We start from the raw sequence: 18,897 nt of genomic DNA, 5'->3' as shown, positions 1-18,897 counted from the left end.
TGTTAGTGCTATATAAATAAAATATAGATACACTGTATACCTCCTGCACTTACTCTACCTCCCTCTACTGTAATGTAACCGGTAAAGTGCTGAGTACACCTGTGAGTGCTATATAAATAAAATATACATACACTGTATACCTACTGCCCTTACTGTACCTCCCTCTACTGTAATGTAACCTGTAAAGTGCTGAGTACACCTATTAGCTCTATATAAATATAATATCCATACACTGTATACTTTCTACACTTACTGTACCTCCCTCTACTGTAATGTAACCTGTAAAGTGCTGAGTACACCTGTTAGTGCTAAATAAATAAAATATACATACACTGTATACTTACTACACTTACTGTACCTCCCTCTACTGTAATGTAACCTGTAAAGTGCTGAGTACACCTGTTAGCGCTATATAAATAAAATATACATACACTGTATACCTACTGCACTTACTGTACCTCCCCCTACTGTAAAGTGCTGAGTACTCCTGTTAGCGCTATATAAATAAAATATACATACACTCTATACCTACTGCACTTACTGTACCTCCCTCTACTGTAATGTAACCTGTAAGTGCTGAGTACACCTGTTAGCGCTATATAAATATAATATACATACACTGTATACCTACTGCACTTACTGCACATCCGCCTACTATAATGTAAGCTGTAAAGTGCTGAGTACTCCTGTTAGCACTATATCAATAAAATATACATACACGGTATACCTACTGCACTTACTGTACCTCCCTCTACTGTAATGTATCCTGTAAAGTGCTGAGTACACCTGTTAGCGCTATATAAATAAAATATACATACACTGTATACCTACTGCACTTACTGTACCTCCCTCTACTGTAATGTAACCTGTAAAGTGCTGAGTACACCTGTTAGCTCTATATAAATAAAATATACATACACTGTATACCTACTGCACTTACTGTACCTCCTTCTACTGTAATGTAACCTGTAAAGTGCTGAGTACACCTGTTAGCGCTATATAAATATAATATACATACACTGTATACCTACTGCACTTACTGCACCTCCCTCTACTGTACTGTAACCTGTAAAGTGCTGAGTACACCTGTTAGCTCTATATAAATAAATATGCACATGCTGTATACCTACTGCACTTACTGTACCTCCCCCTACTGTAATGTAACCTGTAAAGTGATGAGTACACCTGTTAGCGCTATATAAATATAATATACATACACTGTATACCTACTGCACTTACTGTACCTCCCTCTACTGTAATGTATCCTGTAAAGTGCTGAGTACACCTGTTAGCTCTTTATAAATAAATATGCACATGCTGTATACCTACTGCACTTACTGTACCTCCATTTACTGTAATGTAACCTGTAAAGTGTTGGATAAATAAATTAAACATATATACAAATAATTTATATAAGAATGTCAATAAACAGCCATAAAGCCTTTTACTGAGTCATTTGTCAAAGCTAACTGGGAATTGGAAAGTTTGTAAAATGATCATAATAATAAATTTATTTTATGATTTGCTCCCATAGGTCTCAGTAATTGATGCAGTTCCCCCGCTGTGAGAGTTCGTTTGGAGTCTATCAATACTAGATCGATGCTTGTATTTCCTGCTGCTCTACGATCTCACCTCTTCCTTCTGAGCTAATTTTCCGACCAGCTTAAATCTCATGAGTCTTGCTGCAGTTCCAGAAAACTAAAGGTAAGTCTCTTAGCGCCTGTGATTCTGGGAAATAAATAATACGTCCTCCTAACAACCCACCACTAAAGCTAAAACGCCATGTTTTATTATCTACGTTATATTACAGTAGTAAACACAACAACTAAAATCACAGGGAAATAAAAGAGCTTACATATTATTTTTACAGCTGGAAATAAATGAACACTAATTAGCAATGTGATTTTTAACTGCAAAATCAAAGTGAGGAAGATTCTGTTTTCATTGTTTAATTAAAAAATTGCTCTTGTGTTCCAATATTCTTTCAACGAGACAAAACATGGAACAGAAAACTGGATTCTTTTTTCCACTTGAAATGTTTACTGTTATATATGATATACCTTGCAGGAAAGAAGGCCACTGTCAAAAATAGCTGATTTACAAGACAAATAAACTAGAAAAAATATTTTTTAATTAACTCTTGTAAATCTTTAAAATTCTTTTGATTCTGCTGAATCTGTAAGATTTAAGTATGTGGACCTGATTTTTTTTTTTCTTACATAAGAAGTAGCCTCTGGACAAATGGTTGTGCGCGAGAATTAATGGCTTTTTTTTCTTTTTGTGTTATGTAATTTTCGCAGTAAACAAAATAATAAATTCTCTATTCTCACAAAAAGTTTCCAGAATTCTCCCTTCTTATATCTTTAAAGGACCACTCTAGGCACCCAGACCACTTCAGCTTAATGAAGTGGTCTGGGTGCCAGGTCCAGCTAGGGTTAACCCATTTTTTTTATAAACATAGCAGTTTCAGAGAAACTGCTATGTTTATAAATGGGTTAAGCCTTCCCCCAAATCCTCTAGTGGCTGTCTCATTGACGGCCGCTAGAGGCGCTTGCGTGATTCTCACTGTGAAAATCACAGTGAGAGCACGCAAGCGTCCATAGAAAAGCATTGTAAATGCTTTCCTATGCGACCTGCTGAATGCGCACGCAGCTCTTGCCGCGCGTGTGCATTCAGCCGACGGGGCGGAACGGAGGAGGATCGGAGGCAGAGAGCTCCCCGCCCAACGCTGGAAAAAGGTAAGTTTGACCCCTTTTCCCCTTTCCAGAGCCGGGCTGGAGGGGGACCCTGAGGGTGGGGGCACCCTCAGGGCACTATAGTGCCAGGAAAACGAGTATGTTTTCCTGGCACTATAGTGGTCCTTTAAAGAGATATGTGAAGCATGTTGTTATGGTCTACTATACCCCTGGAGCCACCCACAGATTGTGTTACACTCAATTTTAGGTGGTGTGATAAGGAATTTTAGCCTGCAGTGAGACCAGTTTTGCTGTCCATTGCTTGGCATCTTGCTATTATGAAAGATAATGTAAATGTTTGCATTTATTGACTGAGCACATCAGGCAACTAATTTGCAGGGGTTGTCCATGCAAAAAAGTGATTTTTTTTCACAATAAAAACACAAATTACGCTATGTGGCAAAAGTAACCTCGCCACTGGTTCTTGGAGGGGCCTGCTTGCCAGCCTCTTGCCCCAAGACTATGGCCCATGTATTAGACCTTAGTTCAGGACTGTGGGAAGGTGTTTTTTTTTGCCTTTTCCCTGTTATGGTTCGGTATATGGGTCTTACCGAACGGATTGTACTTATTCTGTTTGGTTACCGAACAGTTGGACCACCCAGAACAGGAGTGTGCAGCATGACTTATGTTTAACCACAACATTCTAGGTGGTTAGCTGGGCGGCCGTCATTCGTATGTGCAAACACGTAGCTTCGGCCATCTTTAGCCGCAAACACATACAGCGGTGTTTGGTTGTCGTCTGCATGGAACTATAATCGGACACTCCACGGCGCGAACACTGTTGGGACCTCCATATCTTTATAAGTTCGTCTGGATTCGTATGAGAAGAGCGGCGTTCGGTAGGAACAAGCTCCTGAACCAGAAACATAGACTAAGTGCCCATACAAACTCTTACGTTCGGTATTTTGACTGTTTTATGTATTCCCAAAATAAACAGACTGCACAGCCTGATTTAATCTCTTTTGGGCAGGAGCCTTGTGCGGTCAGTCAAAATGTGACTTCCATGGAAATCTTGACCCCCTGAATTGATATGGGTGATCTTTGGATATGTACTAATCTAATCCAATTATCTCCTAGCACAAAAAAACATATTTTTTAACAATATTTTTTAACATTACTCCGAAAGTATCCCCAAAACCCATCGAAACCCCACAAAAGTTATATCCCCCGATAGCCCTGATCTGGGGGACGATCAGGGCTATCGGGGGATATAACTTTTGTGGGGTTTCGATGGGTTTTGGGGATACTTTCGGAGTAATGTTAAAAAATATTGTTAAAAAATATGTTTTTTTGTGCTAGGAGATAATTGGATTAGATTAGTACAGTTCCTGTTCCAATTATCTCCCAGGCACAGAGGATGGATTATCTGATTATGTATGGGAGTGTCCTGGAAGCTGGATTTTGGTCTTGGGTCCAGGGTGGGTGAAGGAAGGTGAGACCCCAGCCAAGCTGTAACACTGGAACTGGGGTCTACTGTGCTTATGGTGTTTGGTGGAATGATTGGAGTCCTCGGTGAGCGCTAGGAGCATCGATTGGCAGAGGCACCCAGTCGCACCCGCCACACGCTTTTTATAACTCTCCACATTTTATAAATTAACAGTGTGACCAAAGATATGGATATATTTTCCTCCTCTTTCAACGTGGAATCTGGAAGTGAGGGGCAAGTTCATATTCCAAAGGCATATATGTAATTATCTTAATATAGTTAATACATTCGTTTTTTAAAACTTGGGCAAACTACATTAATTTAACAACGAAATGTATCCCTGCCCTTGTTGGTGGGTCCAACTGATGGAACTCCTCAACACTGGCAGAGATTCACCTAGTTTGGACACTCCAGAAGTGTCCTGGGGCTTAACCCCTAAATAGAGAATAGTGAAAGAATTTACTTAGACCGTCTGGATACCAAATCCGGAGGTCTATAGTAAGTACTGGAGTAGAAAAGATGGGATTACCAAATTAATTAATGATAGGACCGTAAAGAGTCTTTAGCAAAAATAATAAAATAAGTGGTCTAATACCCGAATTGGGTAAAAAATCTCACCACAATGGCTCACCTCAAACTATCTTGGTCAATGGGGAACTTCATAGATTTGTCTTAAGAAAGCTACAGATATTAGACTTTAATCATGGAAGGTCAATTCTGATAGCTACAGACAGCAGATAAGCTTAGCTCCAAGTTGCTAAGTAAAGTATTGACTAGAAACACTGGGGGGGGGGGGGGGGGGGTGAAAAACAAAGTACTTAACCAATTGGCTATATGGAAACATATACACATCCAAAGATCAGTTTCAATTCCAGCACTGGGTGTCTGATGATGTAATGTTATCCAATAGCAACACTGTATATGTCTGCTGATAGTGTGTCCCTTGGTGCCAGATATGGGAAGCGTTGGATTAGACAACTGACGAGGATGTAATGCCTCCTCAATGGCATAATGGGAGTCGAGGATCAAGAGGTGGGGTTTACACAGAGAGGCACTGTGCTGTTAAGAACCACAAGGTTGCGACTGCAGTCCATGGTTGGTTTCTGGTCACTGATCCTTTTGAAACATAGTCCATGCCTTGTTTTTGTTTGTTTCTTTTTGTAAAAGCTGTGTTTAAAACAATGTCCATTGCTATGGGTATCTGCTGAAATGAAGTATAAAGTCTGAAACACAATGCCTGTCTGATCCCATTTGCATGTCAAGCTGGGAATTCTGGGATAGTTATGGATACATGATTTCTAGAGTTTCTATACCTAAGAAGGACCACTCAAAGTCCAACTTGAGATATGCAGGTGATGCACAACAGTAATTCTTGGTATTTGCACTGTGGGGAGTTTTAATCACCACAATCTTTTTAGGTACCTAAATATGCATGTTTGGGGATTTTTGGTGAAAAAATTGTATAATGGAAATGTGTAAAATCATAAAAGCCTAACTCTTCCAAAAATGAAGCCCAGAAAGGTTTAATAAAATGTGAGGGACAGATAAAAGAAAACCAAAGTTTCAGTGATTAGTGGGAACAGCTGATTCGGAGTGTGTATCTATTCATCTAGCGTAGGCAACATTTTACACATTGAAGAAGGGGAGGTGTCAGAAACAACAGAATATGTGTTCTCAAACACAGTGGGAACCTGGCAAATTGGCAAGAGAGCGATCGCGAGTGTTTGTGTTCAGTATGTGAAGCTTTGTGAGGCATGTGGGCTTATTAAATAAACGGTAAGTGATGAGCAACTTGCAAACATCAGGCCCAAAAAAACACAGTAATGCTCCAACAGTTTATCGATGTTTTTAACATTTCGTATACTTTTCTTACAGTTCTAGAATATATATGTTGTTATTAATGTCTACATTGTATAACTGTATTGTTAGCGTACATGTCTGACTAATGCTTATACCAAGCAGCCAATCACAATGCAGCATTATACCTGGTTATTTAGGGTATAATTCTGACGACCCTTGCAACTGTCATTGACAGCTATGAAAATATAACATGTCTCGCTGCATTAAAATACACGCCAGGCAAATGCCGTACATAGCTCCCTATCATACATATCTGAAATGTAATCAGGGAGAACTATTTCCCAGAAAGAAGTAAAACAATATATACACAAACGCACACGGCATACAGGTATATGTATTTTATATACGGTATATATTTAAGTGATTTTTTTTTTTTTTTTTAATGCACATGTTTATTCTCTGCTTTTAAGGTACTACAGTTATATTTGCTATTTTGTTTTTTAGGAGTTAAAGCTCAAATAAGTAAAATAAATGTAATAAATATATATATATATTTTTTAATGCTCAGTTCAGTTTAACATACCTGCCAATGTTTCAGAGAAAGCAGGCTGCACTGTGTGCGGGGGGAGGGGGGCAAACCCGCAGGCTTACCCCTTAAGAGGGTGGCCAGGCAGACCATCAGTACATGGTCCTTAGTGCCCAGTCCTTGCCTTTATTTTGAAATGTGCCAATAGATTTCAAAATGCGAGACAAGTCACCAGGACCTATCTGTGCTGTGACAGCCCCCATACATTGCTTGTTTTTTTGTTTTTTTTCATATTTCAGTGTAAATTAAGCATTAATTAAAAAAACAAAACATCATGACAAAACTATCAGTGTCAAATGTGTTACAATGTGATGATATGAAGTAAATACAATAATGGTAGACATTCATTATAGACAGGATGATAACAGAGAAACAAAGATTAAAATACACGGTTTCAGATTTTGTGATCATCCAATATTGTAATCTAACATATCATTAGTAGAAAAACACATTTGAATTATGGAGCATTTTAACAAAATATTTTTGTTTTTGTTTTTTTGTTGTAAATATCCACAATTGTAAAGTTACTTGCTGGGTAACTGTATGGGCTTGTAAATCATGATGATAATGACCCGTATCCTCCTTTTTGAAAGATGATCATTTTTAGAATTTGGTTAATGACATCACACTCGCCTTCTCTCGTAATCTGCGATAGCCAACAGTTTTTCACTCTAATTATTCCAATCTAACATTTAACCTCAGGTGTTTCCAGCCTATAACTCTCTTACCCATGTCACCAAAAAGTAAACCCACATCCACTGCCTTGCTGGGACAAATTGAGAATAACATAGAGATTTAATCGTTAGTATTTATTTTCCCGGCAGCAATAAATTAACCTTCCCTGGCATTTTCTGTTCCTTGCGATTCCATTTCTGCGAATTGAGAATTCCTGGATATTGACTGGTTACATAACAGACAAATTAGTAACTGGAAGATGTTAACTTTTATTAACTGTTATTATGAGAGCTGTAATAAAGTCTCTAATGGCTTCCCAGGGCGATAAAAAAATGGTACATGTGTCATACCTTTCTATTCCCCTATAAAGATTTTGAGGAGAACCTATACAGACTAATATAAAAGTGGACTTGTTACACAACTTAAATACATAAAAAAAAATTATGTCTTAATCAGCCGCTGCAATTGTTATTTTGGGTTGATCCCTCTTTATTTGTATGACGATATCAGCAATGCATTTCAAAATAAAGACCATTTTTAAGAGTATCTCTTTTTTTTCCCCCTGTTTTAAGTTTTTAATAAAGATCTTCACCGCAATGTTATTATAGGGATGCTCACTCCCTTAACCAATTAACTACCAAAAATAATATATATATATATATTTTTTTTTAAATTGTTAAAAACCCACTTCTTCATAAAAGCGTATCAATTAAACTGTTAATAGCTCCTGACTGATTCCTCTCTTGCAACTGTCACTAGTCTAATACTATCCTTACCTTTTTGTGTCATTTTACCCCACTACCTCTAGCATGTAAGCTCACTGAGCAGGGCCCTCAACCCCTTCTGTTACTGTGTCACTATACCCCACTCCCTCTAGCATGTAAACTCACTGAGCAGGGCCCTCAATCCCTGTGTTACTGTGTCACTATACCCCACTCCCTCTAACATGTAAACCCACTGAGCAGGCCCTCAATCCCTCTGTTACTGTGTCACTATACCCCACTCCCTCTAACATGTAAACTCACTGAGCAGGGCTCTCAATCCCTCTGTTACTGTGTCACTATACCCCACTCCCTCTAGCATGTAAACTCACTGAGAATGGCTCTCAATCCCTCTGTTACTGTGTCACTATACCCCACTCCCTCTAACATGTAAACCCACTGAGCAGGGCCTCAATCCCTCTGTTACTGTGTCACTATACCCCACTCCCTCTAGCATGTAAACTCACTGAGAATGGCCCTCAATCCCTCTGTTACTGTGTCACTATACCCCACTCCCTCTAGCATGTAAACTCACTGAGCAGGGCCCTCAATCCCTCTGTTACTGTGTCACTATACCCCACTCCATCTAGCATGTAAACTCACTGAGCAGGCCCTCAATCCCTCTGTTACTGTGTCACTATACTCCACTCCCTCTAACATGTAAACTCACTGAGCAGGCCCTCAATCCCTCTGTTACTGTGTCACTATACCCCACTCCCTCTAACATGTAAACTCATTAAGCAGGACCCTTAATCCCTCTGTTACTGTGCCACTCCCTCTAACATGTAAACTCACTGAGCAGGGCCCTAAATCCCTCTGTTATGGTGTTACTATACCCCACTCCTTTTAGCATGTAAGCTCACTGAGCAGGGCTCTCAATCCCTCTGTTACTGTGTCACTATACCCCATTCCCTCTAGCATGTAAGCCCACTGAGCAGGGCCTCAATCCCTCTGTTACTGTGTCACTATACCCCACTCCCTCTAGCATGTAAGCTCATTGAGCAGGTTCTCAATCCATCTGTTACTGTGTCACTATACCCCACTCCCTCTAACATGTAAACTCACTGAGCAGGGCCTCAATCCCTCTGTTCCTGTGTCACTATACCCCACTCCCTCTAGCATGTAAGCTCACTGAGCAGGACCTCAATCCCTCTATTACTGTCACTATACCCCACTCCCTCTAACATATAAGCTCACTGAGCAGGGCCCTCAACCCCTCTGCTACTGTGTCACGATACCCCACTCCCTCTAACATGTAAACTCACTGAGCAGGACCCTCAATCCCTCTGTTACTGTGTCACTACACCCCACTCCTTCTAACATGTAAACTCACTGAGCAGGGCCCTTAATCCCTCTGTTACTGTGTCACTATACCCCACTCCCTCCTAGCATGTAACCTCACTGAGCAGGCCCTCAATCCCTCTGCTACTGTGTCACTATACCCCACTCCCTCTAACATGTAAGCTCCCTGAGCAGGGCCCTCAATCCCTCTGTTACTGTGTCACTATACCCCACACCCTCTAGCATGTAAACCCACTGAGCAGGGCCTCAATCCCTCTGTTACTGTGTCACTATACCCCACTCCCTCTAGCATGTAAGCTCATTGAGCAGGCCCTCAATCCCTCTGTTACTGTGTCACTATACCCCACTCCCTCTAACATGTAAACTCACTGAGCAGGCCCTCAACCCCTCTGTTACTGTGTCACTATACCTCACTACCTCTAGCATGTAAGCTCACTGAGCAGGGCCCTCAACCCCTCTGTTACTGTGTCACTATACCCCACTCCCTCTAACATGTAAGCTCACTGAGCAGGCCCTCAACCCCTCTGTTACTGTGTCACTATACCCCACTCCCTTTAGCATGTAAACTCATTGAGCAGGACCCTTAATCCCTCTGTTACTGTGCCACTCCCTCTGTTACTGTGCCACTCCCTCTGTTACTGTGCCACTCCCTCACTGAGCAGGGCCCTCAATCCCTCTGTTATGGTGTTACTATACCCCACTCCTTTTAGCATGTAAGCTCACTGAGCAGGGCTCTCAATCTCTCTGTTACTGTGTCACTATACCCCACTCCCTCTAGCATGTAAACCCACTGAGCAGGGCCTCAATCCCTCTGTTACTGTGTCACTATACCCCACTCCCTCTAGCATGTAAGCTCATTGAGCAGGTTCTAAATCCCTCTGTTACTGTGTCACTATACCCCACTCCCTCTAACATGTAAACTCATTGAGCAGGGCCTCAATCCCTCTGTTCCTGTGTCACTATACCCCACTCCCTCTAGCATGTAAGCTCACTGAGCAGGCCCTCAATCCCTCTATTACTGTCACTATACCCCACTCCCTCTAACATATAAGCTCACTGAGCAGGGCCCTCAACCCCTCTGCTACTGTGTCACTATACCCCACTCCCTCTAACATGTAAACTCACTGAGCAGGACCCTCAATCCCTCTGTTACTGTGTCACTATACCCCACTCCCTCTAGCATGTAAACTCACTGAGCAGGCCCTCAATCCCTCTGTTCCTGTGTCACTATACTCCACTCCCTCTAGCATGTAAGCTCACTGAGCAGGGCCCTCAATCCCTCTGTTACTGTGTCACTATACCCCACCCCCTCTAACATGTAAACTCACTGAGCATGGCCCTCAATCCCTCTGTTACTGTGTCACTGTACCCCACTCCCTCTAACATGTAAACTCACTGAGCAGGCCCTCAATCCCTCTGTTACAGTGTCACTATACCCCAATCCCTCTAATATGTAAACTCACTGAGCAGGACCATCAATCCCTCTCTTACTGTGTCACTACACCCCACTCCCTCTAACATGTAAACTCACTGAGTAGGGCCCTCAATCCCTCTGTTACTGTGTCACTCTACCCCACTCCCTCTAACATGAAAACTCACTGAGCAGGGCCTCAATCCCTCTGTTACTGTCACTATACCTCACTCCCTCTAACATGTAAACTCACTGAGCAGGGCCCTCAATCCCTCTGTTACTGTGTCACTAAACCCCACTACCTCTAGCATGTAAACTCACTGAGCAGGGCCCTCAATCCCTTTGTTGCTGTGTCACTATACCCTACTCCATCTAACATGTAAACTCATTGAGCAGGGCCCTCAATCCCTCTGTTACTGTCACTATACCCCACTCCCTCTAACATGTAAACTCACTGAGCAGCACCCTCAATCCCTCTGTTACTGTGTCACTGTACCTCACTCCCTCTACCATATAAGCTCACTGAGCAGGGCCCTCAATCCCTCTCTTACTGTGTCACTATACTCCACTCCCTCTAGCATGTAAACTCATTGAGCAGGGCCCTCAATCCATCTGTTACTGTCACTATACCCCACTCCCTCTAACATGTAAACTCACTGAGCAGGACCCTCAATCCCTCTGTTACTGTGTCACTATACCCCACTCCCTCTAGCATGTAAGCTCACTGAGCAGGGCCCTCAATTCCTCTGTTACTGTGTCACTATAACCCACTCCCTCTAACATGTAAGCTCACTGAGCAGGGCCCTCAATCCCTCTGTTACTGTGTCACTATAATATGTAAACTCACTGAGCAGGTCCCTCAATCCCTCTGTTACCGTGTCATTATACCCCACTCCCTCTAGCATGTAAACTCACTGAGCAGGGCCCTCAATCCCTCTGTTACCGTGTTACTATACCCCACTCCCTCTAGCATGTAAACTCACTGAGCAGGGCCCTCAATCCCTCTGTTACCGTGTCACTATACCCCACTCCCTCTAACATGTAAACTCACTGAGCAGGGCCCTCAATCCCTCTGTTACTGTGTCACTATACCCCACTCCCTCTATCATGTAAACTCACTGAGCAGGGCCCTCAATCCCTCTGTTACTGTGTCACTATACCCCACTCCCTCTAATATGTAAACTCACTGAGCATGGCCCTCAATCCCTCTGTTACTGTGTCACGATACCCCACTCCCTCTAACATGTAAACTCACTGAGCAGGCCCTCAATCCCTCTGTTACGGTGTCACTATACCCCACTCCCTCTAACATGTAAACTCACTGATCAGGGCTCCCAATCCCTCTGTTACAGTCACTATACCCCACTCCCTCTAACATGTAAACTCACTGAGCAGGGCCCTCAATCCCTCTGTTACCGTGTCACTATACCCCACTCCCTCTAGCATGTAACTAACTGAGCAGGCCCTCAATCCCTCTGCTACTGTGTCACTATACCCCACTCCCTCTAACATGTAAACTCACTGAGCAGGACCCTCAATCCCTCTGTTACTCTGTCACTATACCCCACTCCCTCTAGCATGTAAGCTCACTGAGCAGGGCCCTCAATCACTCTCTAACTGTGTCACTATACCCCACTCCCTCTAGCATGTAAACTAACTGAGCAGGCCCTCAATCCCTCTGTTACTGTGTCACTATACCCCACTCCCTCTAACATGTAAACTCACTGAGCAGGCCCTCAACCCCTCTCTTACTGTGTCACTATACCCCACTCCCTCTAACATGTAAGCTCATTGAGCAGGACTCTCAATCCCTCTGTTACTGTGTCACTATACCCCACTCCCTCTAGCATGTAAACTCACTGAGCAGGACCCTCAATCCCTCTGTTACTGTGTCACTATAACCCACTCCCTCTAACATGTAAACTCACTGAGCAGGCCCTCAATCCCTCTTTTACTGTGTCACTATACCCCACTATACCCCACTCCCTCTAGCATGTAAGCTCACTGAGTTTACATGTACTGAGGTAGTGTTTGATGTAATTCTGTACTTTTAAACTAGCTTTAATAAAAATACAAGTCAATGAGAAGACTATTAGCACGTGCTATAAAACCCATTTATCTGTCAGAATACCGTGATTATTGTTGTTACAACAGATTTGCCATCTCTGTTTAGAGACTGCTTTAAATGTACAATGCCGGTTGGGGGGTCGATAAAGATATGAATTTAGAAGACAATGAGGACAGATGCATTTTGGTAAACAGTAAGATCTGGGACTTACTTTGATTGAATCAGCATCAGAAATGAATCCAACTAAAAAAAAAGAAAAACGGTGTTACTTACAGAAGTCACCAACTGTGGGAATTTTTGTAAACAAATCATTTGGAGAAAAAAAAAATACTATCTGATTGGAACCATTTCTGATGCTGATTCAAACAGATTAAATTGATATTTACACAAGGGACTCACAAAATGTAATGACAGACTGTGGAACTGCTTAAAAAACTCATGTGAACATATTATACTGATATCCATTGACCTAGCAAACAGGGAATGTTCCTGTCCCTTCCAAGGCTGAATTATTGTGGGTAAGTAAAAAAAAATATGCACCTTTCTAGTAAAATTTTGTCTGAATGGTAATCGGGTTCCGAATTTCCTAGGGGCTCCCCTCTCTTTGTGCCCCCAATGAACTGTTTTTGAGTAATTATGGATTAACAAGAGAAGCGGCAGGGGGCACAGTAATAGTTCCTATTACGATCCCATAGCCCAGGGATGGGAGTACAGATTAGGCAACCTGGCCATATGTCGTCCCTCTAGGAGTAGGAGGAAGAGGACAATATGCCCTCTTACTCCTGTCCCATTCCCCCCAATGCCTAAATATGGTCCCTGGTCTATGGTACGGGAGTTGGTACTAGAAAGTTCGGTACGTCAGATAAAATTTAAAAATTGGACGAACCAAATATTTCTGCTGTGCACAAGTCTAAAATCATTGTGAAAGTGAACATTCACACATTTTGAGGATTCCAAGTATTCTTGAGATTACACCAGTCATGTGGTGCTGTTGGGGGTAAATTAAATGATCCCAGGTAGAGAATAGGACTAGACCGGTATTGATCACTAGGAGAAGGACCAAGTAGAGGTCAAGGTGAGGTTATGGTCCAAGCTCAAATTTAGAGGATGTGGAGATTAGTGGTGTGATAAAGAGGTGAGATGGAGTCTTCGAGGGCTTCATTGAGATCATGGAAGTTTTAGCTTGAATTGTAAGGGAGGTCTGTGTGAGCTGGTCTCTTTCTCTCCATGGAGAGTGTGGAGACGCTTAACGTGGGACCGAGTGACAGCCACCAGAAATGTTCCTAGGCAGTAATGTAGACACTGCCTTTTCTCTGAAAAGGCAGTGTTTACTATGCTAAGGCTGCAGGGATAGGCTATAGACACCAGAATCACTACATTAATCTGTACTAGTTCTGGTGACGATAGTGTCCCTTTAACATTAACAGTATAACCCTGTACCTTTCACAGGTAGATAGGTACATGCTACCTCACATTAACTGGGGAAACCAGATTATCTAGTTAGAGTGAAAACCCAGTTCATTTGTTTATTAAGTGTTGTTGGACACGCAATACTTACAAGGACATACAATGATATAACATTCTCTGCTTTATTTACAAATATTTCACACTATCTTTCTAAGATCTGGACACGTACAGTAACCACCTATGTTTCATTTTGTCTACATGAAAAAAGATGGTGACCACCCCTTCACCTCCCTCGCTCTCACCCCTCCCTCCCCCCATTCTCCGCCCCTCACACACACACACACACGAAAGAGCTCAGAATAAGGAATGACACTTATCCTAGAAGAGTTTTTTTATATTACATGTTGTATTATTTTTATATAGTTTTGCAAAATCTTTCTGCCCTATGTATCTTTTAACCTACTAGTTTCTATTGCACATACATAGTTCTAATATTGGTTGTTCCTACTCAAAATAGCAAGCCTAAAAAAGTTAAAGTGTAGGATGGCCCTGACAGCTGCGTGCTTACTGACCACTCTGGCACCTACAAGATTTAAAAGAGCCTTTACTGTCACAAATCACACTGGCTGCAACTCTGGGTACCTGGTGGAACTTCCTGTAACCTGGCGGGAGCATGGGGATACAAATTATGTATTGCTGCATCAGAAGACCACACAGTCCAGCACTGCGGCCTAGCTCGCAGAGTGACTTGTCATCCGGGGGAGGTGGCCGATCTCAAAACCCAGAGTAAGCTCTAATCGAAGACCCCCTTACAACCCTGCAGCCCCGACCTTTGGACCGGTGGGGGATATCCAGGTCCCTGCTGGGGAAACTCAGCTCTCTATCACAGCGTAATCTCCAGCGATCACTAGACAAGACTAAGATGACGACTGCACCACTGTCTTCATGTTCACTAGAGATCTTGGTGTTCCCAACTACCCATGCAGGAGAGCTGATTGATTTCCCCTCCAGGCTGGGTGTGATCTTTGTCGAGTTTTGGCGAAAGTTGGATCAACATCTGCAGACACCTGCTAAGGTGAAGCAGACCGATGATCCACTGTAGAGTGATTGTGATGGGCCTAAAATGGCAGTTGGGCCTGGATCCTGTGCTAAAATAACCAACCTCATAGTCCATCATCTACTGCTGAACCTCGCTGCAGCTGAGGTTTTCATTTCTTCTTCTGGGCCGGGGGTCCATTTGGATCTATGTCCAACCAACCGTCTATCTACCCGAAGGTGCATCCGGAATTTGGGGCTCTCGAGGGCCCACGGTCCTGTTGCACATAGCAGGGGAACCCTTGGACACAGGGCAGTGGCTCCCATCGCAGGCCGGGCTGAAGGCTATGTGTGGCTGTAGCAATGCAACCTGAAACACACTCAATGCCTAGATGGCTGGCATTTCCTAACGTGTCCTGATGGGGAAACTGAGATGAACTGTTCTTTTCATGAACCTCTATGTGGTGTTGGCTTATAGAAAGTTAGAGATGTCTTCCATCTCTAATATCCAGTATTATATAGATCTGTTTCATACTTGTCAATCCTTGTGGTCCTTGAATTAGTACCCAGTGGTATTTAAATTGTTTGCCAAGCATGTTACCTAGCCTTTGTATCTATCTTGTACATTAATCTTTGTGTCTAGGAACCTACTCATGCATATTAGCATTGTCTTTATTCAGAACATGGACAAAGTGACTAATGACCTAATCTCCGCTAAATCCAAAGGTTATCCAAAATCCTCCATATTAATTCTCCTTGACCTCTCTGCTGCCTTTGACACCATTGAACATGCTCTCCTTCTTCAAACTCTTCAATCGCTCGGTCTCTGTGACTCTGTCCTCTCCTGGTTTACCTCCTATCTCTTCCAATGCTCATTCAGTGTCTCCTTTTCCAAGGATACCTCCTCTCCTTGTCCTGTCTCGGTTGTAGTTCCCTAAGGCTCTGTCCTTGGTCCCCTTCTATTTTCTCTTTATACTGCATCTCTTGGTAAACTTATTGCCTCTTTTGGATTCCACTACCACCGGTACGCTGATGACACTCAGATTTACCTCTCCTCCCCGGATCTCTCCCCTGCCGTCCTGCAACATGTCACTGCTTGCCTTTCTTCCATCTCTGACTGGATGTCCTCACGCTTTCTGAAACTTAACCTCTCTAAAACTGAACTCCTTGTCTTTCCTCCTCCTAATACTGATCCTCCTCTCTCGCTGTCCCTTCAAGTCAGTGATATCCACATAAGTCCATCCCTGCAAGCGCACTGTCTTGGCGTCATACTTGACTCTGGTCTCACCTTTGAGTCTCACATCCAGTTTGTTGCCAAGTCCTGTATGTTCCAACTCAAAAACATAGCCCGCATCCGCCCCTTTCTTACACAAGATGCTACCAAGGAGCTTGTCCATGCTCTAGTAATTTCCCGCATGGATTACTGTAACCCTCTCCTGATTGGTCTCCCCAAAAGCCGTATTGCCATGCTGCAGCTAGACTGATTTTCCTCTCTAGTCGGTTCTCTCACACCTCACCCCTCTGCCAGTCCTTACATTGGCTCCCTGTATCCTATAGGAGTCAATTCAAAGTGCTAACCCATACATTTAAAGCACTGAACAATTCTAGCCCCTCTTATATATCTTCACTGATCCATAGGTATGCCCCTCCTCGTACCCTCTGCTCTGCCCGTGACCACCTGCTGACCGCTGCTCGCACCCGTATGGCCAACTCGCGCTTGCAGGACCTCTCACGGGCGGCTCCTCTACTATGGAATAGCTTGCCTACTGCCATCAGACTCTCCCCTAGTCTTCAATCATTTAAGAAGGGCCTTAAAACCCATCTCTTCAGGAAAGCTTATGGCCTCCAAGACTAACCTCTACCTCACATACCTGTCTCTTGCTCTCTCCTCCAGCTCTGCTTCACTCCTACTTGATATTCCCTGTCCTAATGTTTCTAATACCCCACCTCCTATAGGCTGTAAGATTGTTTGAGCAGGGTCCTCTTCAACCTATTGTTCCTGTAAGTTTTCTTGTAGTTGTCCTATTTAGAGTTAAATCCCCCTCTCATAATATTGTAAAGCGCTACGGAATCATAATAATAATAATGTGTACTTAGCCTGGTTGAGTCTACCTAGTAACTTATTTAAATTAGAGTAAGTGGTTAGCAATAGGGTTTGAGCTTATAGACAGGTTAGTGATCATACAGACAGGGTCAGTGTACATGGAAATCAGCCAATAGCAGTTTTCTTATGGATAGAAAGCAATAGATTTATTTTTACACCACAGAAAGGACATAACCAAACTGTGACTTTGTGCTAAGCAACCTGTTAAATTGTGATTTCCAACTATGTGTAGCCCTGTTTTCCAATCTGAACCCATGTTTTGTATACTGGTATAAAAATCTTGATAAATGAAGATTGTAAAAAAATTTAATTTTGAAAAATAAAAAAAAATAAAAAATGTATATATATATATATCATTTTACTTTTATTTATTTTTTATATAATATATATTTATTTTTTTATTTATTTAGTTTTTATATGATATAATATTCTATATGGGAGCCACTAACCACTACTTAGCAGGTGGTTTCCAAAGCTGTCGCTACTGTTTAACGGCTGACGCCAATTTGAAAAAGCCTGGTGCAAAGAAGTTAAAGGGACTCCACGGCCCAAATACAAAATAAATAAAGATAAGTGTTTAGGAGATATTCCCCAAATAAAAACTTGCATGCAATTAATTATGCGTTTTTAATTGATATATATAGCTTGCATAAGCTGCAGATCTCTTTTCTGCAGCCTTTGCAAACCCTCCCCTTGTAACCCCACCCAGACTTTCTGTGGATGTCCAATTACAAACTCCCAATGCAGCTCAATGCGAAGTCTTTGCAAGACAGGTGCTTTGGGCAATTGCTGCCTCTAGGGTTTATCTCCACTGAGCTAACCGGACCAGGAAGTAATATGACCATTTGTATGATTGACAACCAGGGGGGTGTAACAAGGTTAGTTTATAATATTGTACATTTCTAATGAAATCTGCACTTTTAGCAAAATGAAAAAAAGAGTACACACTCTTCACACATACAGCTTTTCAGCAAGTTAGAGTGCTTTAGGGATCTGGAGTGTCGCTTTAACAGCAGCTCATTCCCTATCTATCCTATAGGAAAATGACATGTTATATATGACATTAAAGTGAAACCCTTAAGCACATATATCAAAGCATATTAAACCAGATCGAACCAATAAAATTTAAATAAAATGGCCAAAGCATGATACTAAACATTAAATAATGTAATGTCATTAAAGTGTATGTATCCTTTAAATAGACAAGTCCGATATCAGTAATGTGCTTGAACATTCTATAGATAGAATGTCGCAGTATAATACATTCTATACATTGAAGCTATCTCCTTCTAAGGTCAGTCACAGTGTGAAGTATACATGCTCAGGCTGAGCTCTTATAACTGGCAAGGTGCGGTTGCTATAGTGACAACTTATACAAAATGTATTTCTGTCTATTACAAGTGAGCAGTTTATTACAATAATTTGTATAGCGTTAACATATTCCTCAGCATTTATAATAGATAAAACATCACTATTGAAGGGACAGACACTGTAGTCACCAGGGCAACTAGAGCTTGTTGCATTTGTTCTGCTGTGTATAGTCAGTCCCTTCAGGCTCTTTAATGTAAACACTGTATTTTCATAACT

General features: G+C 42.1%; 1 protein-coding gene across 1 annotated transcript in view; it reads left to right on the top strand.

Annotated features, from left to right (window-relative positions):
- Positions 1-1,625: 1,625 nt before the first annotated feature.
- The window catches only part of NCOA1 (nuclear receptor coactivator 1), a 456,420-nt gene continuing 439,148 nt past the window's right edge, over positions 1,626-18,897 (top strand). Inside the window, exon 1 of the mRNA XM_063441994.1 lies at positions 1,626-1,704. The gene's annotated coding sequence lies outside the window, so the exon portion shown is untranslated. The remainder of the gene's footprint in view (positions 1,705-18,897) is intronic.

This window comes from Pelobates fuscus, chromosome 2 (genome assembly GCF_036172605.1).
Source record: "Pelobates fuscus isolate aPelFus1 chromosome 2, aPelFus1.pri, whole genome shotgun sequence".
Taxonomy (NCBI): Eukaryota; Metazoa; Chordata; class Amphibia; order Anura; family Pelobatidae; genus Pelobates; species Pelobates fuscus.
Note: the sequence above shows the minus strand (reverse complement) of the source record. Positions and strands in the feature narration are given on the sequence as shown.